The 27,805-nt window shown below is 42.1% G+C and overlaps 1 pseudogene; it reads right to left on the reverse strand.

The window, feature by feature from the left end:
• Positions 1–3,384: 3,384 nt before the first annotated feature.
• On the reverse strand, positions 3,385–27,382 carry LOC130355829 (alcohol dehydrogenase 1-like; annotated as a pseudogene).
• Between the last annotated feature and the right edge of the window lie 423 nt (positions 27,383–27,805).

Here is a 27,805-nt window from a genome sequence, read left to right on the forward strand (position 1 = left end):
AATTGGTAGCGCAAACAACAGGCCCTCCTTTTAGTCTGTAGTTGTTTACTCCTCTGCTAGAGATCCAAGTGATCATTTGAGGTCTGATCACCTACAACCCTATATTTCAAGTTTTTGAAACGCTGGTACCTTTAAGGCCAAAAAAGTCAGTTTCTTGAGGGGTTAAAGCTCACATAATATACAGTGATTGGAGGCTGATAACACCTATGTCAATACCTTGATGATTATCAATTTCATGTAAACTTTAAATAATCTTTGCTTTCATTTTGTTATCTAGTATTTGTGTTCTACAGTACCTACAGCCATCAACTTTAGCATAGAGCTTTAAGAGTAAACTCCAGAGTTCATGATCTATTGCATATTTTTCATAGTCTGACAGATAACATGGCTACCTTTTATGACATATAGCACTATATTTTGTTAAATATTTCTTTGATATCTATTTGAAGGGAACATGTTATGTTGAACATGCAGTCTGTGCTGCCGACCGCATAGTATTGAACAAGAAATGCAGAGTAAATTGATACATACCGGTAGTTTTGTGGGATAAGATTCAGTATGACTTTGTTTAAAAAATATTATAACACAGCCTTAAGGTGCATACAAGCAAAACTGTGCCCACCTAATTTTAAATATGTCCCTGCATGTGAGTATGATTTTGTCTTCAAATGGAAGCCATAAAGTGGGCCTGGGACTCTACTGATAGAGCCCTTGTACCCACTGTAATATGTAAGTGGAAGCTTATTAAAAGAATGTATATGTTACTCTGTATTGTTTACAATAAACACGTACTGACAAAAGGCTCAATTATACTATGGAATCTACACTGGAGATTCTATCTTTGGCAGGTGCGGGCAGAACAAGCGGGCGCTAGAACTGCTCAGAAATGCTCCATCTCTGTAGACAGCAATGCAATTCCGAATGGAATCCTGCCAAAAGAATGAACATGTTGGGAGTGATTACAGCCAGAGCAGACGGTACTAGCAGAGTAGGACTCCCTGCCCAAGGGACTACTTACGGGCCGGCAGGGGACACCTTTTAAACTGCATATCCTCACCATCACTGCCGGCTGGAAAAGTCTCCATGGTAAAATGGTAAAATCTGATGACAGGTTTCCCCATTAAATAACTTTTTCGGGCATCGCAAACAGCATGTACACTCTACACTGTTTGCATTGCTCTCTGAGCAAAGGCAAGCTTGGCCAATTGGATACAAATGGGCACAGTGCTCTGCTGAGTGTTTGTTTGCTCTGGGTCTCAGTAGCCAGACCTTTACATATCAAATCTTCTTATATGTTTTTTCAAACGTATCATATGTTTTTCAAAGTGAAAAATTCCCTTTAACAGTCCATTCTTCTGCTTAAGTCTTTACTGTGACGTTTTCTCCTTGTAACAATTCACCAGGGTTATAGTGGTGCCTGGGTTCCGTTCTTGCCCACTGCATCATCACTATTCTTGTGGGTTGCATGTTTGTACCATCTCATGACATCCTAAAGCATAGGTGCATGCCAATATGCCAATGTCAACAGCCAATGCACCCCGAGTTTTTAAGGATCTTTCCCACAGTGGGCTGTGAATGAACAGTTATTATTTCAGTCTGCCTTGGTATGTACTTGATTTAGCTGTTTTCTGATCTACTGCAAATCCTGACCTCTGTCTGCTCTCCATTTATTAATGGATTTCGCCACCCATGACCTTTGCTCTGTCTATTAATATTACCTGCTGCTTTGACCTACATATTATCTGTTGCTTATGGAAATAACAGCCGGTGTAGGGACCATGGTATTCCCTGCTGAAAAGAATACATCCTCTTCGCAGGTGTTAAGGATGAAGGACCTGACTCCACTCTATGATTTATGCATTAGACCTAGTGAGCTCATGAATCCAGTTGGTGTTCATTACTACCTGCTTTAACTCTTTCCTTAAATATTAATTTGGGCCCCATCATAGCCAGACAGAAGTTTTTGTCATAATGCCTAGGACTTTATACGGCAGTACCAACTGTACTGCATGGATGGTTGCCTTTGATATAATTAAGAAATCATCAACCATTTTAAAAGAATTGTTTTCATTATCTTGGAATACACTATTATATTAGTAGGACAATCTTGTGATGCATCAGATGTGGGATAAAAATCAATTTAGACAAGATAGTGAAGTGAACCCTAGCATATTCCTTAAATCTTAATCATTCAAGCCAACTCACTTGCCAGCCGTCAACTTGTTGTGTAATGGCAGTGAAATTTACCAGCTGTATCATGCTGCAGCATGAGTGACATGCCAGCTCATCTGGACGCATTTAATTATAAACACGTCTTAATGACGCGCCTATAGTTGAATTTGGTGTTCAGCTGTTCGACAAAGCAAAGAGCCATTGGCTCCTCACCCTGTAAATGACTCTTGTGGCCCCCCACATTATGCAGGCAGCCACAAGAGGCAGAACATCTCTTCCACTGTGCTCGTGCATCGGAGCACAAAGCGGAGAAGAGGAGAGAAAAGGACTTGGACCACATGGGGGCTAGGTGATTATGTTTTTTGTTTTTCAATCTGCTACTTCTACCTAAGAGGGCTACTGCTATTACTACCTATGGGGGCTAATGTTATTACTACTTAGAGGGTGGCTGCTGCTATTACTACCTAAAGGGGGATACTGCTATTACTATCTAAGGGGGCCTCTGCTATTACTACCTAAAGGGGAAGGCTGATATTACTGCCTATAGGGGGCTGCTGTTACTACTGCCTAAAGGGGGCTGCTGTTACTACTGCCTTAAGGGGGCTGCTACTACTACTGCCTAAAGGGTGATTTTAGTATTACTACCTAAAGGGGGCTACTACTACTATCTAGGGGTGGACTGCTATTATTACCTATTACCAATTATATACAGGGGGGCTACTAACTACAATGCAACCTACCTACAGAGAGTAACCCCTACTGCCTACATGGAGTAACTACCTACAAGGGGCAGCTATCGACATAGAGATCTTTCTACAGATGGCACTATGAAAACTATGTAAAGGGACCTGTCTACCTACTGAAGCAAACTATCTACTGTATGCTGAAAGGGCTGGGGGGGGGGGGGGGGGGGTTGTGACAATTTTCTGTTCTTGCCCTGGGCACAAGGAGAGCTAGCTACGTCTCTGGGTCTCTGGGTGTGACCCCATAAATAAAGTTGAAAGCCCAGCTTTAATGGCCTGCAATATTAAATGCATCTTTCTATACGGATTCAAAACAGGTAAACCAATTGATTTCTTGTATTACAGCTATTACCCTGTGGCCAGGTGGAGATAATGTTGACATGTAATGGAGCTGCCTATAACTAAATACTGTATTTTGGGGGGGGGGGGGGGGGGATAAACCCATTCGTGAAGTACAACAAGTTTTTATTTTATGCCATCTTGTACAGGTGATGATATACACTTCACATTTATTTGAGCTGCAATAAAAATTCTGGAATTACATTAAGTACAAATATATGAATTCCTAAAGCATCTTCGGTACAAAAATGGTGCGGTGCAGAAGCAGATGTGAGGGCTTCAGTGTCAAAGTGTCAATATTGTCCTAATGCTGCAAGAAAAAAGGAAAAAGAAGTTATTAAATGCATGTTCACATGTTATATACTATAAATAATATATATATATATATATATATATATATATTAGTCAGAGGCAGAAATTATTGAAACTCATGACAAAGTTAATTATCAAGAAGACAGAGGGGCACTAACAGTCAGTAGACAGAGGGGCACTATTTCTGCAAATATATGACCTATTTTCTAATCATAGTCAACCCCTGTAATCCTCCGTATATACTCGAGTACAAGCCGAGTTTTTCAGCACGATTTTTCGTGCTGGAAACACCCCCCTCGGCTTTTACTCGAGTGAACTCTCCGCCTGTCAACCCCTTTCAGTAATCTTCAACCTGCGGACCTTCAGATGTTGCAAAACTATAACTCCCAGCATGTCCGGACAGCCATCGGCTGTCCGGGCATGCTGGGAGTTATAGTTTTGAAACATCTGGAGGTCTGCAGGTTGAAGACCACTGCGGCCTTCGCCATCATCCAGTCCCCCCTATAGTTTTCTACTCACCTCCCCTCGGTGGGAAGGAAGGGTGAGCTGGTCCGGGCCATCTATGCTGCAGGGACCGTCCGGTGGGGAGGGTTAGTCGTTCTGGGTGGTCCATTTTCACCGGGAGGCCCTCTTCTCCGCTCCGGGCCAGCCTTGGACTAGTGACATTGCCTTGACGATGAGGCACAGGGACGTCCCTGCGCATGAACGTCCCTGTGCATCGTCGTTAAGGCAACGTCACTAGTCCGGGGCCGGGCCCGGAGCGGAGAAGAGAGCCTCCCGGTGAAAATGGACCGCCCAGAATGACTAACCCTCCCCACCGGACGGTCCCTGCAGCATAGATGGCCCAGACCAGCTCACCCTTCCTTCCCACCGAGGGGAGGTGAGTAGAAAACTATAGGGGGGTCTGGATGATGACGAAGGTGATGATGACAGGGTGATGATGACGGGGGTCTGGATGATGACAGGGGGGGGATGATGACATGGGGGGATGATGACATGGGAGGATGATGTATTTCCCACCCTAGGCTTATAGTCGAGTCAATAACTTTTCCTGGGTTTTTGGGGTGAAATTAGGGGCCTCGGCTTATATTTGGGTCGGCTTATACTCAAGTATATACGGTAACCAAATCTATAACAAATTAGAAACTATGTTAGTAATTGTCATTCTCTGACTCAGTAATAAATATATTAAAACTGGCAGGACTGAGATGGCTAGGACATGTTGCAGAACACAAAACATACCTTTCACCAGCCCTCATAAGCTCAAAACCGTCATTGATCTTTTCCAGTGATAGATTATGGGACACTAGCTTGTCCAAGTCAAACTTTTTTGCATTATAATCTAAAACCAACTGTGGAACAAACTCTTTACTTTTCACACCTAAAAAAAATGAAAGATGCATATTTTAGCTGAGGAATCAAGACTACTGTATGCAAGTAGGTATTGCCCAGCATTGGTTGATAATGATCCATTTAGGAAATGTAAACGTCAGACCATCAACCATTCTCTGTTTTTTAAACATATTTTTTATTGAGATTTCAAGAAAAACAAGACATTGATATCTCACAAAGCAGACACATGTATAGGAGTGACATAGCAATACATGACAAATGCCCTTGAGGTCATTATGCATACAATAAAAGATGGCATAGCAGCAGTGATGACTGGGGGTGCAGAAGAATTAGTCCATCCACTGTTAACAAGGATACCAATGCAACTGTTTAAACTAAATTAAGCAACAGGATATACTTTGTTACTGAAAGTGAATGACATCTAGGCAGTAGTGTATACCCAAAGAGTAAAAGGAGTGTTGAGCTGGGAGAGGTGAGCATTAGATAAGGAAGATAAGGCAAGATGCAGTATCTCATAAGTGTTTAAATTCAAGCCACTTTGCCAAGGCAGTGTTAAAGCGGTGCAAGCGGTCCGTCGCCGAAGCGACAAAGCACTCCATAATACGCTTGTGATGTGTCACATTTACCAGGTGCTGGAGGTCTAAGATCTCTGAACTCTTCCAATTTGCAGCTCTTTTAGTCTTGGCCACCGTTAGGAAATAATTGATTACTGTCATGTCCGATACCTGAAGGTCATCCAGTCGTAGGTGTATAAGCGCTACCTCAGGACCCCATGGGATAGTGTATCCCACAATGGCAGATAATTTTGCAGTGGCCCAGTACAGAATCTGTTATTCTGTACACCTGCCTTTCCTGTGTGGCGGCTTCTATTTCAGAGTCCCCCTGGGCCCTCATCCCTCCTAAGGACTATACAATCTCAGACTATGTGTTGGTTAATATTTTGATGTGTTTGTCACCTAGATAATGTTCTTAGTAACCCTGTTGTGAAGGAGAGGTATACAAGGTGAATCAGGTGACTTGTCTGGCCAATGGGACATCTCTAAATTCCTCTCATACAGAGCTGCTAGGAGCTAGCCTAGGGCTGTTAAGTCTGAGGTACAGTGAGGAGAGGACCTGAGGAGTATGTGTGATCCAGAAGGAGGCCTGAGGCCTAGTCCTACAACCACGCTTCTACTGCAAGTTAACCCCTGCACCTGTAGTGAAAGTCAAAGCTGCAAGGTAGGAGCTAAACCAGTGGGGAAACTACAGAAGTCCAAGTTGAGTCAAGATAGTGAAATCTGTCAATTTAACAAATTCAGTGTGAGTTGCCACAGTCAGTCCAAGTTCACTACAAGTCCCATCAAGCTGACAAGTTTCAATAAGTTCACCCTGCATCTCCTTGGAGCTGAACTGAGCTGTACAGACTGTAACACCTTGTCTGCCTCAGTAAAGAGCCATTGTTCCGTAACCTTGCCTCAGAGTTATTATTTGCCGCATGCCTGGCCCAGGAATAGTCCGCTATACCTCGGGTGGTGAAAAAGGTAAACCACGCCCTGGCATCACGATCACAAAGGGTTAATAACATCTGCCCTTCCATATCCATCACCACAATTTAGAGGGACATTTTACAACCTCTCTGGTGGGCTAACCACTGCCATCAGCCATCCTCTTTAATTATTGGTATGTAGGACATAGAATAGCTATTGGAATGCACAAGTCACATTTTGTTATTAAAGCTAACCTGTAAGATAGGCAACCCAATTTGAAGACATTGTGCTATAAAGCATATAGAGCAAAGAGAACTGAACAGATTGTTGTATGTTTTTGTAGGAAAAGATTCAGTATTATTTCTCATTTATTTATGTAAACCTCTACTCATTCTTAGCTAAGTAGTAATTTAGGTGGTCCTACTCAGTGATTGACAGCTATCTGTCTGTATAAGTGTGTAAAGAGAGCTGACAATCACTGAGGTGGATTACCCACTTGACTACTTAGCTTAAATTAAGCAAAGAAGTTAAAGTGTGTGGTCATACTCAATGTTTGACTAACCTTTCTATATGCACACTTACAAACATAACTGTCATTTATGGCACACCCACCTGAGTACTTAGAGAATTAGCAGAGGTTTATATGGGTAAATACCTAGTTATCCTGGAACTTTTCCCACAAACCTATATAGCAATCTGCATAGCATTGCCTTCTCTATAACATGCTACCCCAGATTGGACTACATTTCAATGTGACAGGCTCCCTTTAAGTAAATTACTGTATTAGTTGTTAAATAGCTAAAAACATAAATACCCTCAGCAAAATGGATCCTAATTAACTAACCATGTTCACATGGGCAAAAAAAAAAAGCTCCCAAAACACCAACAAAAAGTATGATTTTGAGTTCCTATTTACTCCAATTGGAAAGGTTCAAAAAAGCATAAAAACAAAGCTGAAAATCAACGCTGGAAAAAAAAGGGAAAGGTGTCTTGAAAAACCATATTTAAAAGTGCTGAAATGAGAGGTTTTTAAATTGTATGGACATAGCCTAAGTGTCATTATGTTCTTTTCTCTTGTTTGTGCACTATGTAGGAGATTTATCAAGGTATTTAGAGCCTTTATTTGCTTACTCTGAGCACATAAATAGGCACACATGCGCCTAAGTTCTTTTTTTGTGCAACTTTTGTGAGTAAGCAAAAAGTTACAAACAGTCGTACCTAAGCAAATTTCAGTTTTCATTTTGCAGTGGTCACAAATTTATGATGTGCAAAATTGGCACATAGGCAAAAAACATAGGTAAACCCCTTACAAAATGTCACAATTCTGCTCTAGATCTGACCTTGAATACAAAATTCCTGTACCTGAGCAAATTAAAAAAATTGCAAAAAAGTGTCTCATAAAAGTCTCAGCTGCGAATTTATTGTTTTGCTTATGTGCTCCAGATGTATCAACCCTCTGTGACATAGTATGATAAATATGTAGCACATAAGCCAAACTAAAGCAAAAAAAAATGCCTTCAGAACTTGCTTACCAAAGCAAACAATGACAAATGTCTCCCAATGACTTCAAGAGATTTGTAAACAGCTTAAAATATAGTTGCTATAGTTTATTATGGAAAAGCAATGTGGGGGAAAGAAACATGAAATACACATTACTATACCTCCAAATATTGAGCTTTTCAGTGTACGTCCAGTCACCAATATCATTGGATCAAATGTAATTGTTTTTGATAAACCGGATATTCCAATTAATACTGTTGTCCCATAAGCAAAGTTACTTGCATGTATGGCAGAAGTCTGTAGGAGTCAAGCATAGTAATGGAATAAAATGTGCAACTTAAAAATATATCTGAAAAATAGGATCATAAAATGTAATCATATGACAATTCAGACATTAAGTTAATAAGTCAAATTCAGTATGTGGCCCTGGGCCTCAATGGTATTTCCATCATCGTTTCTGTCAGTGTTTGAGGTATTTTTGACAGAAAGAGGTGGTTTGTAGTGGCTTAAAGGGGTACTCCACCCTTAGACATCTTATCCCCTATCCAAAGGATAGGGGATAAGATGTCTGATGGCGGGGGTCCCGCCGCTGGTGACCCCCTGCCTTCTACCATGTGGCACCCACCTGTAACGGCTTCCGGAACCGCTGGAAGCCCTCAGGCTAATACCATTCCGACCACGAGAACGGAAGATCGTGACGTCATGACTCCGCCCCCGTGTGACGTCACACCCGCCCTCTCAATGCAAATCTATGGGAGAGGGCGTAGCTTGTAACTGGGTATCAGGAGACAAACCTTCCCACTCTGCTTCCATAGCACCTGTCTACATCAAGAGACCCAGTTTCATGCAATTCTATGGCACTGGGTCTTGCTCTGGAGATGGGTGCTGTGGAGAATGAGCATCCATTTCCTAATGTAGAGCTATATAAGGCAGGGAGCGGGGAGAAAGAGGGCTCTGTAACCTATTCCAATGCCAAATTTAAAATGAAAGTTACTGAGAAAAATAATTTTTATGCACAGTGCTGCGCTATAGTCATTTTTAATAAAAGTCCATTCAGCATTGGAGGTACATCTGTCCTGAATCGAAGACAGTTTGTCATATTCCATTATTAGTTCTTTTAAAGCACTTTTTATATTCTCTATTTATTGTAACTTATGCACAAATAATGCTTTAAAAAATACCGTACTAAGATTTTAGATTTCAGTACTTATAATGTAAATAATAGTGAGCACTGAGAGGGACTTCAATATGGACGTATTATACTGAATCGATATGACAACCTTATATAAGGTTGTCCCATCGATTCAGTATAATACATCCATATTAAAGTCCCTCTCAGCGCTCACTAATATTTACATAATAAGTAGTTTCTCTATTCAGTACGCCAATACAGGGAAGCGTACACATAAATGGACATTTATCAATGGGTTTAGTCAGGTTTTCTTTACTATAATTGTCGCAAAATTGTCGCAACTGCGACTACGCGATTTTTCGTGCGACATTTTGACTGGAAAGCGAGAAAAGCAAGTTTTCCAAACCTTAACTACGTAGTAATAATTTTAAAATGGACTACGGGTAGTCAGGTATTTATTAACTGCGACAGTCGCAACTGCGCAAAAAAAAGTCGCAACAGCGTTAAAAATTGACTAAATTTACTCCAGCTCAAACATGGAGCAGAAAAAGCTACTACCAAAGTAAAAAAGGAAAAGTTGCTTACGTGAAAGAAAATTATCAACAGGCTGAAACCAGTTGATAAATAAGTCACACATAAGCAAAAAAAAAGTAAGGAAAAAATTACTAAAAAAAGGAATACATAAGCAAACATTGATAAATGTCCCTCATAGTGAAGCGGCAGATTGGGCAAATTACAAATATTTCTACATCCAGCGCTTGTGATAATATATATATATATATATATATATATATATATATATATATATATATGTACATATATAGTCCTATATTTCCTATATTTCAGAACGTGTTAGTTTAGGTTAACCAGGCTTATAAATTGAGCGATCGATATATATATATATATATATATATATATATATTTATAGTATCAGCACACAGGGAAGTGTCCTGCTGACAAGTGGTATATAATACACATATTTTCAGTGGAATTTACTTACCATAGTTTCAATATTGCCAATGCATTCAAATACATAGTCTACTCCGCCCCCAGTTTGTTCGAGCAGCAGCTGTGCAATGGGCTTGTCACAGTCTTGTGGGGCAATACATTCAGTTGCGCCAAGCTCTTTAGCTTTTTCAAATTTATCTTTCTTGACATCTATTCCAATGATTCGAGAAGCTCCTGCTAACTTACAGGCAATTACAACTGCAAGTCCAACTCCACCTAATCCAAACACAGCACACGAGGATCCCGGTTGTACCTGCTCAAAATGAAAAGAAAGGTCATTGCAAAATATTGGAGTTTGCAATATAAACATTTACTGTAGATTCATATAGCAGAATACTTAAAAAAATATATATGTGACTGTCCTTTATATCTGAATGGGACTTGTAGAAGCACTTGTTGCAGACAAAAACCCAGTGAGATGTATGGTGCTGATTTTCAAGTGCAGAACAAAATGTGAATATATCTTAAAGGGTTACTATCATAAAAAAAAAAAATTGTTGCACCAGGTCTGACTCCTGAAACCTGCTGCAATCACTATATACCGTATTTATCGGGGTATACCACGCACCGGCCTATAACACGCACCCTCATTTTACCAAGGATATTTGGGTAAAAAAAGTTTTTTACCCAAATATCCATGGTAAAATGAGGGTGCATGTGTGCGCGTGTATACCCCGAAACATCCCCAGGAAAGGCAGGGGGAGAGAGGCCGTCACTGCCCGCTTCTCTCCCCCTGCCTTTCCTGGGGTCTAGAGCCCTGCTGCCGGCCCTTCTCTCCCCCTGGCTATCGGCACGGCTGCCCGTTCTGTCCCCCCGTTCGGTACCGGCGCCGTGCCGTGCAGCGTATAGCAACGACGAAGGGGACGCACGCCGGAGGCCTGCAGCAGCGCGGACCCGACCCAGGTAATTATGCCACCGGGGATGGGGGGAGGCAACGGGGCAGCGGCAATGGGTGCCGCTGCCCCTTCTCTCCCCCTGGCTATCGGCGCCAGTACCGATAGTCAGGGGGACAGAACGGGCAGCGGCGCCAATAGCCAGGGGGAGAGAAGGGCCGGCAGCAGGGCTCTAGACCCCAGGAAAGGCAGGGGGAGAGAAGCGGGCAGCGACGGCCTCTCTCCCCCTGCCTTTTCTGGGGCGGTATCGGCGTATAACACGCACATAGACTTTAGGCTAAAAATTTTTGCCTAAAAAGTGTGTGTTATACGCCGATAAATACGGTATATAAATATATATATATATATATATATATATATATATATATATATATATAGTTATATGCTAGGGAAGTACGTGGCATCACACTTTGCATGAGATCTGCCCACTGACTAGTGAAGTAGAGAAGAAGCAGTGGAGTGAGCGGCACACTGCTACACACCTCCCTAGGATATTGCCTGTTGCAGTAGGTCTCAGGAGTCTGACTCTGTATGATCAAAACTTCTGGCACCATGCCAAAAGTTCTTTTTTTTTTTTTTTTTTAATGATAGTAACCCTTTAAAGTTAGCTATATATATATATATATATATATATATATATATATATATATATATATTAGATTAGTCCCATCCCAATTTCAGGATGATCAGCTGATCACCTATAGTCTATTTCTCCCCTTTGAGAAAAACTACACACATATATTGAGCCCCGACAAGCACCTGGCCAATGTGTACAGTTAATTTCTATGTATAATAATTGTCAATAGATCTAGTAGATTAGTCAGTCTTCTGTACACTGGGCCACTGTTTATAAAACTATCCATATTATGTCACTTTCCTAGCTCAACAGAAATATCTTCACTTTGCACACTTCGTACCTTAGCAGTCTTTACAACAGATCCATATCCTGTAGTGAAGCTGCATCCTATGAGGCAGACACTACCCAGAGGCGTCTCATCAGCAATTTTTGCACAATTTTGTTGATTTAGGACAGTGTACTCAGAAAATGTGCTGGTGTTCATGAAATGGTGGATTGGCTGCCCTTTGCAAGTAAATCTTGTTGTCCCATCAGACATAAAGCCTTGAGGTTTGCCCATGCTGGTAGGAGAAAGAGAATTGTAAGGATAAGTAGATATAATATCATATTGACTTTTAAAAAGACATAAATCAATTCTACCACTAAATCAGCTAGTAATTCAGTTAACTCATGGAAGGAACTCAAAAATCGAAACATAATATCTTTTTTGTTCAGGCTATGTTTTAATGCTGTTTATTTATTTAATAATATTTACTCTAAGAATTGATCCTCTAGTTCTCTATAGTATAGCGGTGCCAAAATATGTGTACATTGTATAATGTATGACTTCACTAGTGATGAGGGCATTGGCCATATTCGAATTTGTGATATTTCGCAAATATATAGACGAATATTCGTCCTATATTCGCGAATTTCGCGTATTCGTTATATTCGCGTATTCGAGGAAGAAAACAGTGAGGGGGTAGGCAACTTTACTGTTGGTTGCTAGGGATGTTGTTGATAACCTCTGACAAGTGTATTTGCATCATTCTAATTGGCCCACAAGTGAAAAGAAGGAATATGCGAATATGCGCATATGCGGAAAAAAGTGAATATTCGTCATTTTGAGTATATAGTGAATATATTCGCAATATTTCTGAATTTGCAATATATTCGTGATAAAAATTTGAAATGCGAATATTCGCGCCCAACACTAGACTTCACTATAGCGCCATTAACAAAGACCCTATTTTAGCTTTAAATGCATTGCACTCCCTTAGCTTTAGTAAAAGCACAAAAGTGAATAGGGCTAGGGAAGAAAAAAAAACTAAAAATTGATGTGTGTATGGAATTGGAGGTGTGCACTCTCTTTGGAAGAGTGGGGGCTTTTTTATTGTTGTACCTTTTTTATTTTTTATTACGTTTTCTTATTTTATTTACTTATTTTTACTTTTTTTTAATTTCTTTCAGTTATTGTTTTCTTTGCTATGGGGAAAAGTTAGCAGGGAACACATTTTCTATTCATACATGTCATTGATAGTAATCTAATGGTGGCAGCTCATTAGATCACTTAAAGGGGTACTCCACCCATAGACATCTCATCCCCTATCTGTGGATCCAGCATCACCCCCCCCCAATTGGTCTCATGGTTTACTTTTAATGTTCACACGGGAAGTTTAGGTCGACAAACCCTCAACAAATCTTTCAGTCCTGTGTGAACATAAACATAAGCTATTTTATATACATATATCACTATGTTGATTAGAAGTTTCAGCCTTAGTGTCCAATTACAAACATATTTACCGGTAGTCAGAATGTGACCTATTCAAGAACATTAACCTCTCCCAACACAGATTTGTTGGTGACATTTTTGTTTTTCATCTACTGCCTTCGAAAAGCCATAACTCTTATTTATATGTGAACATAGCAATATGGGTCTTTTTTAATCTTACTTTCCATGGGGTAGAAAAGCGGAAAAGAGAGCCCTGCTCTCTAACACTAAACAAAACCGCAGGGAGAGAAAGAAAGTTATTGCCCTCTCTTCCTGCCTACTTGACTTACTGGTACCTGCAGCGCCCATACCTGACAGCTCAACTATTTCTGCAGAGGCACTTCTTAGATGTCTCCTGCCTCCTCAAATCACATGACCTTATTGGTTGTGCAGCAGAAAGACATTCCTCACAGGAAAAGGCAGGTCCTGGGGTCCTGCTGTAGTGTGTAGGCAATGTGGGGGTCTGTCTCCTTGCCTATGATGTCATTTTGCAACTTCACAGACTGAACTGTTATCCTCCTGGTCGTAACCCCTCCCCCATATTCATGAGCCATCACCTAAGTGAGGTAGTGCTCTCCCAACACATTTTAGGATATGTTAAGCCATGACGAGAGGTAAGAGAAGACACATCTGCAAGTATTTAAGACCTAGATATACTTACTTTAAATAGCAGAAATTGCTTCTTGGGTCCTTGCAGGCAGGACATTGGTCACAGTAACCAGCAAAAAGTGGGATAACCTTATCACCTGTAGAATAAAGTATGATATTATTTGTTAGAGGGAAGGAAAATCCTACATTGCATTTAGCTTCTTCTGATCTCAAGCTGACGCAGAAGAGAATTTTGAATTAATTGATCTGAAGTTCAAAATAAAACAAATGTTCTTCCCCAGATTTATCAAATAATATTTTCTATGTGGCTATCGCTATCTGTGTTTAAAATAATCCTGAAATCTTACAGTTTTCACTTCATCCGCAAAGGCTTAGAATAAGCTGAAATTTCCAGAATTGTAGACACCATGTTCAGCAGTCTACTTTTTAACATTACAAAACTGTGCCAGAAACCTAAACGCACAATAATAAATGCATCATACATAAACAGTCAACTTCAAAAGAACAGAAATGCATGTCATACCTGGTTTGAAATCTTTAATATCTTCACCTACACTTTCCACAATTCCAACACCTTCATGACCAAGAATGACTGGAAATTTCATGTCTTTGAGATTGCCTGTGAGTGCATGTTCGTCTGATCGGCATATTCCTGTGGTTACAATCTGACGAAAATGCTCCAAATAAGAAATCAAAATCTTACATGATCTCACGTTTTCTACAAATGCCATTATTGTGTTTTCTTTCTTTGTTAAAGGGGTACTCTGGATAGCTGAATGTTCGGGATAAGTGTCTGTTCGCAGGGGGTCCGACTGATAGGGCCCCCCGCAATCTCCAGAACAGGGCCCGACTACTCATCAGTCCCCGAAGCAGAGTGGCCCCTACCCCATGGGAGCGGTAGCCTGCTCAACCTATCACCAGCTGCAACAGAAACTCCCTCTCAGCCAGCAATTGGTTGAGTGGGTTGTCACTCACGCACGTCTCCGATTGACCTGTCAGTCTCTCAGTTTTACACTCTTCTGGAAGGACAGGGAAAGCAGGAAAGAAGAAAGAGTATGTCTGTGTCTCAGAAAAAAGGTGGAAAAAAAAAAGAAAGTACAATAATCCACTGGGGTGACTGGAAGAAACTTAAACACCATTCACATAATCCTTCTGGATATTGGGGAAGATTTATCATTATTTATACACTGTTTTCAGGCTCTATATTGTGTAAAACAAATTGCGCAAATGCGTATTTTGCTTAATTTTTAATACAAGATCACATCTGGAATTCTAAGTTACAGTCTACAGTAGAGCTAATTATGCAGTGTACCTCAATCTATCAACTGCATATTTTCAGTATAGACGCTCAAAGTCTGCGCAAGTAGCAAAATAATTACGCAAAAATAAACCAGCACGGAGGACGTGTAAAACTTCACTCTAAATCGGGGTCACCCCAGTAATAGTTGTAATGTCCCAGCACTTTGGAGAGGCCGTGAACCCTGGCTAATACCGAACCTCACCGTTCGCGGTGATGCCCGGTATTAACCCATTAGACATGGCAATCAAATCTGATCACCAGTCTAAAATATCCAGAAATACTGAACGGGAACACCGTGGTAAAACCATGTTGGTCTGACCAGCTATGAGAACTTGAGGAGGTAAAATGTTCAAACTTTGAACTGTGTAAAATTACTTCTGTTCTTGATGAGTGCAGAAGATTGCTCCTGTGTAGACTGTAACCACTGTTAAGCTAAGAATACCCCTGTAGGTGCAGGGAGGGAGAAGGGGGTACAGCTGTTAGGTCTATTTATATGTGTGATCATGTGTATGCAGCAGAGCTGAGTGCGTGATTGTGAAAATGCAGCAGAGCTGAGTGTGTGATTGTGTATATGCAGCAGAGCTGAGTGTGTGATTGTGTGTATGCAGCATAGCTGAGTGTGTGATTGTGTAAATGCAGCAAAGCTGAGTGTGTGATTATGTATATGCAGCAGATCTGGGTGTGTGATTGATTTGCAAATTTTCACATATTAGCCTTCTTTGGACCACAAACTGGAAGCAGGAAGGGATGATCACTTTTTATTTACACAGTACACAATGGGCCTCATTTACTAAGAGTGTCGGGTTTTTACTAGTGGGAAAAGTTGTTTCAGACTTGCAGGTTTCCTCTCTATTTACCATTGGGAAATGTCGGGAACATTTTCTGACCAGCTTTTTCTAGGTCGATATTTCCAGCCATTTACCCACAGGATTTTCTGTGAATTCCATAGTAAAAACCACGCCCATTTGGCCGGTCACGCCCATTTTGCGAAAAAAACACGCCCCTTTTTCGGGTTTGTCGGATTTTTCAGGCGCACACTGTCGCACACTGGCTCAGACATGTCTCAGACATGTTTCAGGCAAAATAACCAGACAAAAACTGGTCGGTTTCAGCCTAGTAAATGAGGCCCAATATTGTGATGTGTTCTGTGAAAAAAAAGAAAAAAAAAACAAATATCCGTCGCAACTAATACATTTAGCGATATTCAAAACATTCACAAAATCGTGAAGTGCCAATATTTGCGGTAAAAGATCGCTATTCGAATATTCACGCTCAACACTAGTGTAGGGTTGAATCCGAATCAAATTTGATAGCAAATGAAACCTTAAGTGAAACCTCTCTAAACAAACACTTATCATTAGTTTCTGGCTAATGTCAGGGGTTAAGTCCTGGGGAAAAAAAGTGTGAGAATTCACCCAAGATTTCCACTCAAGGGCTGGTCCTGCATGACCCCTGCTAATGGGAATAGTGTTCCTACTGTGGAAAAAGTACAGGAACTCTGTTCTTATGGGTTTCTGCAGGACTTGAGTCCAGGCTATTTTATAAGGATATACTCTTCTAAAAATAATTCTATAAATATATTCACTTAAATATGTACACAAGAAAGTTATTACAAAGACCGATAGTTATATAAGACCGATAGAATCATGTAAAGTCTATGCTCAAGAGATTTCTCTCAATATCATGGAGAGGATTATATGTAAATGTGTATAATATAACCAGACTTATAGTATTACAAAATATTGCTGTCATCAGAGCAGCATATACATGCTATAAAAATTTGTTATATTTCATAGCATTTTCCTACATTCTTTACAAATAAGAGAGGCAAGATCCCTTAAGGTACATTATGGGGTCTTAGATGTCTTTGGGTACCATATTACATGGTGCATGGTGAAAATAGTTACCTTGACTCTTATTTCTTGACCCAGAGGTGGCGCAACTTCAATTTCTTCAACAGAAAATGGTGTATTTGGTTCCCATGTCACAGCTGCTTTACATGTAATTACCTATAATAAAATATAAATAAGAGGTAAATTCACACATGCTGATTTTTGTGCATTTTTATGTTTTGGAAGACTGCCACAACTGTTTTTTTTTTTTTTTTTGCCATGGAATGAGAAATATAAAGCAAGGACATATACTTCTTCACTATATGTGCCTATAGCACACCCTAATACCCATTACAGCCAGGGCAGTTCTGGGGCCTTTGTCAGGCCTCTCGGTGTCATGAAAACAATAGAAATAGCTGTGTGCCGATTGCGACACAGGGAACTCCCTTCAGCCCTTTACATGCTACAGTCTCTATTGTTTGCACCTGCAGTTGGCACTTTAGTTAAGAAATATGAATGTTAGTAGGTAATTGAAACAAATAAAAATAAATGTGTTAGCTGTGTCTGAAAATACAAGTATATAAACACACACTGTTGGGGAGATTTATCATTCTTGTCTTTTTAACCCCTTAAAGGGGTACTCTGCCCCTAAACATCTTATCCCCTATCCAAGGATAGGGGATAAGATGTCTGATCGCAGGGGTCCCGCTGCTGGGGACCCCTGCGATCCCTCCTGCAGCACCCTGAGTCATCAGCTCTCCAGAGGGGCTCCCCTCGTGACGTCACGCCCTGCCCCCTTAATGCAAGTCTATGGGGACTTGCATTAAGGGGGCGGGGTATGACGTCATGAGCAAACTTAGCTCCGGAGAGCTGATGACTGGGGGTACTGCAGGAGGGATCGCGAGGGTCCCCAGCAGCGGGACCCCTGCGATCAGACATCTTATCCCCTATCCTTGGATAGGGGATAAGATGTCTAGGGGCGGAGTACCCTTTTAAGGACTCAGGGTTTTTCTGTTGTTGCACTTTTGTTTTTTCCTCCTTACCTTTAAAAAATCATTATTCTTTCAATTTTGCACTTAAAAATCCATATGATGGCTTATTTTTTGCGCCACCCCTTCTACTTTTAGTCATTTTACCCAAAAATCTATGGCAAAATGGGAAAAAAAATCATTGTGCGACAAAATTTAAGAAAAAAACGCCATTTTGTAACTTTTGGGGGCTTCCGTTTCTACGCAGTACATTTTTTTTTTGTTAAAATTACACCTTCTCTTTATTCTGTAGGTCCATACGATTAAAATGATACCCTACTTATATAGGTTTGATTTTGTATTACTTCTGGAGAAAATCATAAATACATGCAGGAAACATTTTTATTTCTCTGCGTACGGGGCGGTATGAGGGTTCAATTTTTGCACAGTGATCTGAAGTTTTTAGCGGTACCATTTTTGTATTGATCGGACTTTTGATAGTTTTTTATAAATTTTTTCATGATATAAAAAGTGACCAAAAATACGCTATTTTGGACTTTGGAACTTTTTTGCAAGTACGCCATTGACCGTGCGGTTTACTTAACAATATATTTTTATAATTCAGAAATTTCCGCACGTGGCGATACCACATATGTTTATTTTTATTTACACTGTTTGTTTTTTTTAAATGGGAAAAGGGGGGTGATTCAAACTTTTATAAGGGGAGGGGTTAAATGATCTCCATTAACTTTTTTTTGCAATGTTATAGCCCCCATAGGGACTCTCCTTGTGTCCTCCAGCTGTTCAGGAAGCCACGATTTCGCCGCGGCGGTCCCAAACAGCCCAATGAGCTAGCCGGGAGTAGTTTACTTTCACCTTAGACGCGATCCGTGCCATGCACTATTAGCCACGGGTGCCAGCGTGGCCCCGCATTATAGAAAGGGAGCGGAGAAAGGGTGCAGACTCAAGAAGTTTTGAAGTCATTTATTTTTGCTTTGGTTTTGCTTACGTGCAACATATTTATCATACTATCGCAGTGTGGTTGATAAATTTGACGCACATAAACATAAAACAATAAATCACTTCAAAACACCATTTATGCACGATTCCTCCTGTTCTCTGCAACTTTTCTGCACAAAAAGTCGCAGTTGCTACTTTTTAAAAATGCTCTTCAAAAGCAGTTTTGAAAGCCAGGTCTAGGTTGGTGAAGATTTTTGTTTTGCAGTGTTTTGAGGGGGTTTGTGACTTTTTGTGCAACATTACCACTTCAAAGTGAAAACGGAAATTTACTTTTGCATTATCATTTCTAGCTTTCTGCTTACAGCCAAAAGTAAAAAAAAAAAAAAGGGCTTTGGCGCACATATGATATTTTCTAAGCAAATATAAGCAAAAAAAAGCTCTAAATGTCCCCCAATAAGTTTAAATGTAATAGAAAAAAAAGTCTGTGCAATTACCTTGCCTGCCGTCGCCATCTCTGCTTCTGTTCTGTCTGTGACTTAAAGAAAAAGTTCATTCATCAGAAAGAAGATTCTGTTACGTCCAGCTATGCCTTATGTATGTGTATATGTGCTCTTTAAGTTAATAATTCTACACCGACATATCTGGTCTTGCAGGGCAGAAGAAACCTTTGGTCACATTTTTACAACCTTCTCACATTTCACTTACAATATCTGAACAGACCTTTGCATGTCGCCTCGAAGGTGTGGAAATATAATCATAGAGGAAAGATACAATAACAATGTGAACGCATCAGTGAGGCTACATGTAGAAGCGATTGTATGGTGGCAACTGTATTGGTCACAGCGGGAAAAAAACTATAGAGAGTTTAGGTAAGTAGCTATAGTAAGGAATTTAGTAAGGAATCTATTGAAAAAAACAAGATGGCTGGAGACATAATACCTCTCAGAGACTAGACAGTAATGCTATTGAGCCTGTGGGAAGAAGTCTGAGACTAAATAATAGCGGAAGGCAGTACAGACTCCAATATTCATTGCCTTGCACAGCAAAAGCAGTCATCAAGAAAAACAAATCCAACACTCAGGGCCGGATTAAGAGCATCATGGGCCTGATGCTGAGAATTTTGATGGGCCTACAAGTGCCGCTACCCGACACCTGGGTTGTAAGCTAACTAGGTACGTAGCCAGTTAAGTAGGTAGCTAGCTCATTTGGTTGTTTTCTAGCTAGGTAGGCAGCTAGGTAGGTAGATAGCCCGGTAGCTAAATAGGTATGTAGCTAGCTAGTTCTCATATCCACTACACACAATGCCCAGGCCCGGCTGCCTCATGTGCTAGGCCCCTAGCACTAAACAAAACACAAAAACACGGTGGCTCAACCTCTATATCAGAGTACATACCAGAGTGCAAAGCAGTATATCCCAATAGCCATATACAAAACAAAAGAAGAAAAAAGTGGATATATCAAAGTGCAGTGCACACCTATCAGTAACAACAATATTGTGTATAAAATATTAATCTTTATGAGCAAAAGACATACAAAAATACATGGATACAAAAAGACACAATTAAATTGCTCTTACCAGAGGAACCTCCTACAAAAACATGAGGGAAGGATATAACCACCCTCAAAAGGGCACATGTATATAAATGTTAGGCAGATATTAATGATCAGTCTCTCCAAAGCCCCTAACATTATGTGTAAACCATATATGTGGCAGAAAAAAACAATACCTAGTGTATAGAATGAAATGTCACAGTGTAACATCAAATAAATGTAATGCTGCCCTACGCTTTATATACAGAATGAACTGGCTATCCTACAGAGCATAAATATAGCAATGAATGCAAAAGTAAGGTTGTGGACCACTGTTTTAGGTCCAGTGGGAAAACCACATATGGGACAAAAATGAGCCGACCGGAGACAACGCTTCACTCCGGTCGGCTCATTGAAATACAATACATACAGGCCGCATACGGCAGGGATAGGGGAGCACCCCGTTTTAGCTCCTCCCAGCTCTATGCAATCCCGTATTGCATAAAACGTGATGTTAACCCAGCCTAAGACATACAAACCAGTGCAGGATAGCAGAAAGGGGATTAGATGGATGCAGGTATAAACAGGTCAGAACATGTGCCCCCCACAGAGTCTCACACGTTCTGTCACTGTTAGGCATCTTCCTAAGCACTGAACTCTCCAGTTCCTGCAGATGATTGCTCCTGCCTGATGCCATGCCTCAGGTGACGGGGCTGGCTGTAGAGCAGGGACCACTAGGAAGAACTAGCTCCAGTACTTCCTTTCGTGCTGCCGACCACTTCCCCACTGTGCTGCCTGGGTCCGTGAATAAAATGCTGCCCCTTTGCTATAATTAAACACCAATCCTCAAATCCATTATTTTATATAATTAAATAGACTAGCAACACTTGGGCACCACTGACCAAATAAAGCAAGGGCCCCCTGCAAGACTCCAACCCTGACCCTACCTCCGCCCCACCCCTATTTGACCTAAACCCAACTCAAATATATAACATTATAGATGCTACTGGTTAGTACGGGTGACTTTGCAGACAGCTTTCACCAAACAAAAACTTTTAATATAGTGTTCCTTGTGTAATTTGCAGACACTTTCCCATTAACTTGCTTTTAAAATTCTCAACATAAATATGTTTAAAATGTAATATAAATGATGGTCACTAGGTGGCTCTGTTCTGTTCCCTGCCACAATTAATATAGTGAGTTTGGTCTCCTCCCAGCCTGAGTCTGAACTCAGGAAGTGTTTCTCTGCTCTGAGCTTGATTGACAGCTGCACAGAAAGGGAAAGCTCCACACATTCTCACAGAAAGCCACACAGACTGACAGCTGAAGAAAAGCCTCACTGAAATCTGCACAGACTGAAACATGTACAGAGCCTGAGGTCTTCTATTCATCTCAATGCTGCAACAATTTTAAGGCGGAAGTTGTCCCCCAGCAGGCTTCAGTGATGTCATGCCTGCTGGGAATAGCCCACTTTCTCACGCTGGGAAATTGCACTATGCGAGCAAGAAGAAAGGTATTATACACAGCTATTTAACCTCTTAAGGACCAAGGACGTCCCGGAAGGTCCTGGCACCCTGTGCCTTAAGGACCAAGGACGTCCCCTGACCTGGTGTTTCTCCGGTCTCTGCCACGCGCCGGGCAGAGATCGGAACGGCATTCCTGATGAAATCCTTCAGCAGGCATGCCGTGCAAATGCCGAGGGGGGTCCCGGGACCCCCGCATGTCGGTGATCGCCGGAGATCGCTTGGGAAATCACGCAAGCGATCTTCGGCGATTCGGGTCACTTGTGACCTGGAAATAAATGGTGATCGGCGGTGTACAATACACCGCCAATCACCTGCCGTTGCTGGGGAGCGGTGACAATACTGTCACTGCCCCAGCAATGCTGCTATTGGCCGGCGATCTCCGGCCAATAGCAGAGCAGCAGAGGAGGGGTTAACGGTCCCTTCCCTTCCTGCTGCACCCGCTCTCTTCGTTCAGTCAGCGGGCAGCGGGTGCAGCAGTGAGAAGAAGCCCGTGGATCCCCCCTCGGAGCTCCGGAGCCCCCTCAGGAGCTTTAGAATAGGGAAAGCTAATTGCAGGGACAGGTAGGAGTTTATTAGTTAAAAAAAAGTTAAGTAAAAGTTAAAAAAAAGTTGTAAAAAAAGTAACGACCCCCCCCCCCCCCCGACCCCTAATCCCCTTTTTTTTTTGGGAGGGGGGGCAGCAGCTTTTATTTTTTTTATTAAAAAAAATCCCCCCCTGACCCCTAATAGGTCCCCCGGGGTCCTATTAGGGTCTGATCCCTTACCCTGGGTCCTATTAGGGGTTCAGGGAGCTGCGTTTGCAACCCCCCTTTTTTTTTTTGGCAGCAGCTTTTTTTTTTATAGATTTTTATATTACTGTATTACACTTTTTTTTACACCAAGCACCACACAGTACATACTTCCTTGCCCCCCGCACACACACCCTCCCCCCGCCACTGCCCCCACCACCGTAGAAAAAAGGCGATGGCCCGCCGGGCATTTTCGGCAGCGGAGGCTTACGCTTTTTTAGCCTCCGACTCCGAATCTGCCAGTGAGGACGAGGAAGATCCTACATTTTTGTGTTCTTCCTCGCCCTCCTCATCATCTAGTAGTGATGAAGAGTCCCCTGTACGGCGGCGGAGACGCCGCCAGGCGAGGCCACCCCCCCCCATGAGAGTGACCCAGTGGCCGACACTAGTACGAGTGGCAATGCCCCGTTCCGATGACCCTGTCTGGAGCCCCCCAGAGGGTTATCAGCCACGGATTCCTGATTTTGTTGGCGACTCCGGATTGACACGGCTGGCTTCACTGATCTGGACTTTTTAAAGATTTTTTTTAAGTGACAGCCTGGTCAAACACATGGTGGAGCAAACAAACTTGTATGCCCAGCAGTTCATTGCCCACCACCCTGATTCTGTTTTGGCCAGGTCCAATGAATGGTACGCCATTGATGCAGCGGAAATGAGGGCATTTTGGGGCCTCACGCTGCATATGGGCCTGGTCAAAAAAACAAGTGCTCGTCAGTACTGGAGCGGGGACGTCCTCTATCAGACCCCGCTTTACAGTATGGCGATGACACGGAGGCGGTTCGAGGCCATTCGGAAATGCCTGCATTATTCACATAATGCGGCATGTCCGCCCCGAGGTGATCCGGCCCATGACCGGCTTTACAAAGTGAGGCGAGTCATCAATCACTTTGGGGCCAAGTTTTTGGAGGCCTACGTACCCCTCAGGGACCTCTCTGTAGATGAGTCTCTCATCAGTTTTAAGGGGAGACTCAGCTTCCGCCAGTATGTTCCCTCGAAGCATGCGCGGTATGGCGTGAAGCTCTATAAACTTTGTGAGCGTACCTCCGGGTACACTCTCAAGTTTAGAGTATATGAGGGACGAGATTCCCGTATTGAACCCCCAGAATGTCCCACCACTCTGGGTGTTAGCGGGAAACTCGTTTGGGACCTTATGCACCCATTGCTTGATAAGGGTTTCCACTTGTACGTGGATAATTTTTATACCAGCATCCCTCTGTTCAAATCCCTTTCCGCCAGATCCACGTCCGCTTGTGGGACCGTGCGGAAGAACCAGAGAGGCCTACCTCTAAATTTGGTCCAGTCGCCTATCCCCAAGGGTGAGTCCCGTGCCCTGACCCATGATAACATGTTGTTGGTGAAGTATAAGGATAAGAGGGATGTCCTTATACTCACCACTAATCATGGGAACGGCAGCATCCCTGTCCCTGTGCGAGGTACCATGGGACCGGTCCTCAAGCCCGATTGTATTCTGGACTACAATCGGTATATGGGGGGAGTTGATCTCTCAGATCAAGTCCTCAAGCCATACAACGCCATGCGGAAAACACGGGCATGGTACAAAAAAGTTGCGGTCTACTTGGTACAGGTTGCCATGTACAACGCTTTTGTACTATCCCAGTACGCTGGCAACAAAGGGACATTCCTCCAGTACCAAGAAGAAGTCCTAAGGTTCCTGATCTTTGCTGACCGGGAAAGATCAGGTCGGACTTCCCAAGGGTCTGGAGTTATAGGCGCCAGGATCGTCCCAGGCCAACACTTTCCAGATGACATCCCCCCCACTGGAAGCAAGGGTCGATCCCAGAAAAAATGCTGTGTGTTACAGGAAGGGGATGCGGAGGGACTCCTGGTATCAATGTGACACTTGCCCAGATAATCCGGGCCTCTGCATAGGCTGCTTCAGGGAGTATCACACTTCCATGGAGCACTAAATTTTCCCTTTTCATTTGAATTTTCCATAAGTTGACCAATGTACTAAATCCAGAGTACATTCCAAAATATAACCCCCCTATATCACTAAATTGCCCAAAAAAACCTGAAAAAAAAAACCTGATAAGACCTCTGGGGGTGTTTTTTCAAAAATGGGTCATAGGTCACTGAGTCATTATCATTTGGGACTTTTTTATGTTGCCTCAAATGCGCAGTGCTCTCTCTCCACCTGAGCGGGGTGCGCATTTGAGGCAATAGGTTAGGGACGGCTACACACATCACATTCCCAGAATGATGACTCAGAGCATAGGGTTTGGGGCAGGCATATTTTTTTAGTTTTGGCTATGCTCTGGGTCATCATTCTGGGAACATATCCTGTTTTATTATGTTTTATAATTTTCTGGCCCACATACCCCATATTACAGGCCTCTGTACCCCACCTGTCTACCCCAGTTACGGCCCGTTGTCCCACATAGTGTTCCCCTATTTTAGGGCTCAGTGCTCCCCCCATTAACGCTCCTTGAGGGGGGGTCCCACATCCTGGCTCCATATCAAGCTCAAGGTCCCTGACTGTCAAAGGTGAGGGTCGGCACTCGCTTTTCCTCGCTGTGCTTGTGGATACAAGTGACAGTAATAGGAAGAAAATCCCGGCACTCGCTATTTTCTGCTTAGTGAAAGTGTGTTTATTAACACAAGGTGATATACAACATATGACGCGTTTCGGCTAGAGCCTTGCTCAGACTGACATCAATCACAATACTCTCATCAGTACTTATACACTGAAGCCACTCCTACTTCCGATTACCAGGTTGTCATAGAAACCAAAACATTGTTTACATATATGTATAAATCATAAAGTCCACAATTTGTTAATATAAAAATATGTGAATATCTTAACATTTTAACATTTTAAAGGCTAAATATACTGATCTTTTCAATGCTTGTCCTGTGGCCTCCTTTCTTTATTGTTTCTAGAAATAAATAAAGATACAAAATATATTAAAATGTGTTAAAAATACATCCAGATATTAATTCTTACAAAATAGATGACAACTCATAGTCCCTATTAAGGCCTCTAGGTTCAAGGGTGGACAGCCTGTGAATCCAGAAGGCCTCCTTTCTACGCAATAAGTTCTTAATATCCCCTCCTCTCCTGGGACGGAATACCTGATCAATTACTTGAAAACGTAACTGTGACACATTTTGGCGCATTTTCTCAAAATGGGGGGGGATTGGATAAAGCAAATTTTTACATCTAATGGAAGACTTGTGTCTATTTATGCGGTCCCCTACACGCTGGGTGGTTTCCCCAACGTATAGGAGACCGCATGGACACTTAATCACATAGATGGCATTTTTCGTATCACAAGTGCTAAAATGCTGCAATTTAATTTTCTCTCCTGTATGAGGATGTGACAGGGTGTCTCCTTTCATTACATTGCTGCATTGTGCACAATGTAGGCACGCAAATGTGCCCTTTCGTTGGGTTCTGAGGACAGTTTGTTTGGCATCGGATTTTTGTGATCCCACTTCCGCATGGACTAACCTGTCCTTCAAATTTGAAGCCCTCTTATTACAAATTAAAGGTGGGTTCACAAATTCCCGAATTTTGGGGTATGAACCTGATAGTATTTGCCAATGCTTCATGACTATGGTGTCGATTTTATAAACTGATGGGTGATACTGTCTTACAAAAGGTATGCTAGGGGGTTTATCATCTGTCCTCTCTCTTTGTGTTGGACCTCTTGCATCTTCTAGAATACGCTCTGGGTAACCTCTAAGGCAGAATTTATCCTCCAACTCTGACAACCTGTTCTGTCTTACTTCTGGGTCTGTAACTATTCGTTGTACCCTCTATTTCTGTGCCCTGGGGATAGATCTTTTTACCGCCATCTCAGAATTTCAGTTCTGTCCTTACTCCATTAAGATATTCCATGAATTCTAGGAGTAGCGAGTGTGGCCCCTCCCATACGCAAAATATATCATTGATGAGCCTCTTCCAAATTTTGATGTACCGTTGGAAGAGGTGATGTGGGTACACTTGTGTCTCCTCAAAATATGCCATATATGCATTTGCGTATGGGGGGGCCACATTCACCCCCATTGCCGATCCCTGTCTCTGTAAATAGAAACTGTCCTCATAGAGAAAATAATTCTCCTACAGCACAATGTGTAATAATTGCAGAAAAAACTTTTTCTGTTCCTCAGTGTACTCACTTGTGTTTAACAGCCATTCTGTGGCTTCAAGTCACTTCGGATGAACTATTGACATGTACAGGCTGCGCATGTCAATAGAGATGAGCCATGTTTCATTGGTGACATCACAAATTTCTGATATTTATTGCAAGAAAGCTGTAGTATCCAATAGGAAAGCCCTTGTGTTTTTTGTTAATGGGGTTAATGTTCTTTCCAACAAAATGCTTAGGGGAGACAACACTGAATCCACCGAGGCTACTATAGGTCTCCCCGGGGGATTCAGTGGGTCTTTGTGGATCTTCGGTAACGTATAAAACACTGGAGTAATTGGTGACTCTTTTGACAGATAGTTGGACCTTTTCTTAGTAATAATCTCCTTCTCTAGAGACTGTCTTAAATCGGGTCTTTAATCGGGTCTTTAATCGGGTATATCGCTGGCGAGACGTCACTTTCTCCAACCGACGCGTCAGAGGTCGTGGCATCGGAAGGGGTTACTCTCCATCGAGCTCCTGAAGTGAGCATTCTGACGGCCAGAGGAGAGATCAGCGTCTTCCTTTTCGGGAACAAAGGAGAGGTCGCCGAGGAAGACCAGAAGAGCCGGCCGCCATTATAGGAGATCCCGATCGCAACGTGATGACCCGCTCCCAGGTAGGGAACCTTCGTTAGTGGTTAATATTTCATCGAAATGCCTGTCAGCAGCAGAAATGAGTCTATTGGAAAAAGGACTGTCTTTTAGCCCAGTGGGGATCCTGAACACATTTGAAATAGAAATGGACTTAGAGAGGCTGTTCAGGAATATTAGACTCAAAACATTTTTTGCTGACAAGGCTCCCCTGGGAGCGGGTCCCCCTGAGTCAACACAAGGTATCTTGGACTTGGAACGGTTTAATTTATGTATTAAGAGTAATTTTAATCCTCCTAAAAA

The sequence above is a fragment of the Hyla sarda genome, chromosome 1, assembly GCF_029499605.1.
Source record: "Hyla sarda isolate aHylSar1 chromosome 1, aHylSar1.hap1, whole genome shotgun sequence".
NCBI lineage: Eukaryota > Metazoa > Chordata > Amphibia > Anura > Hylidae > Hyla > Hyla sarda.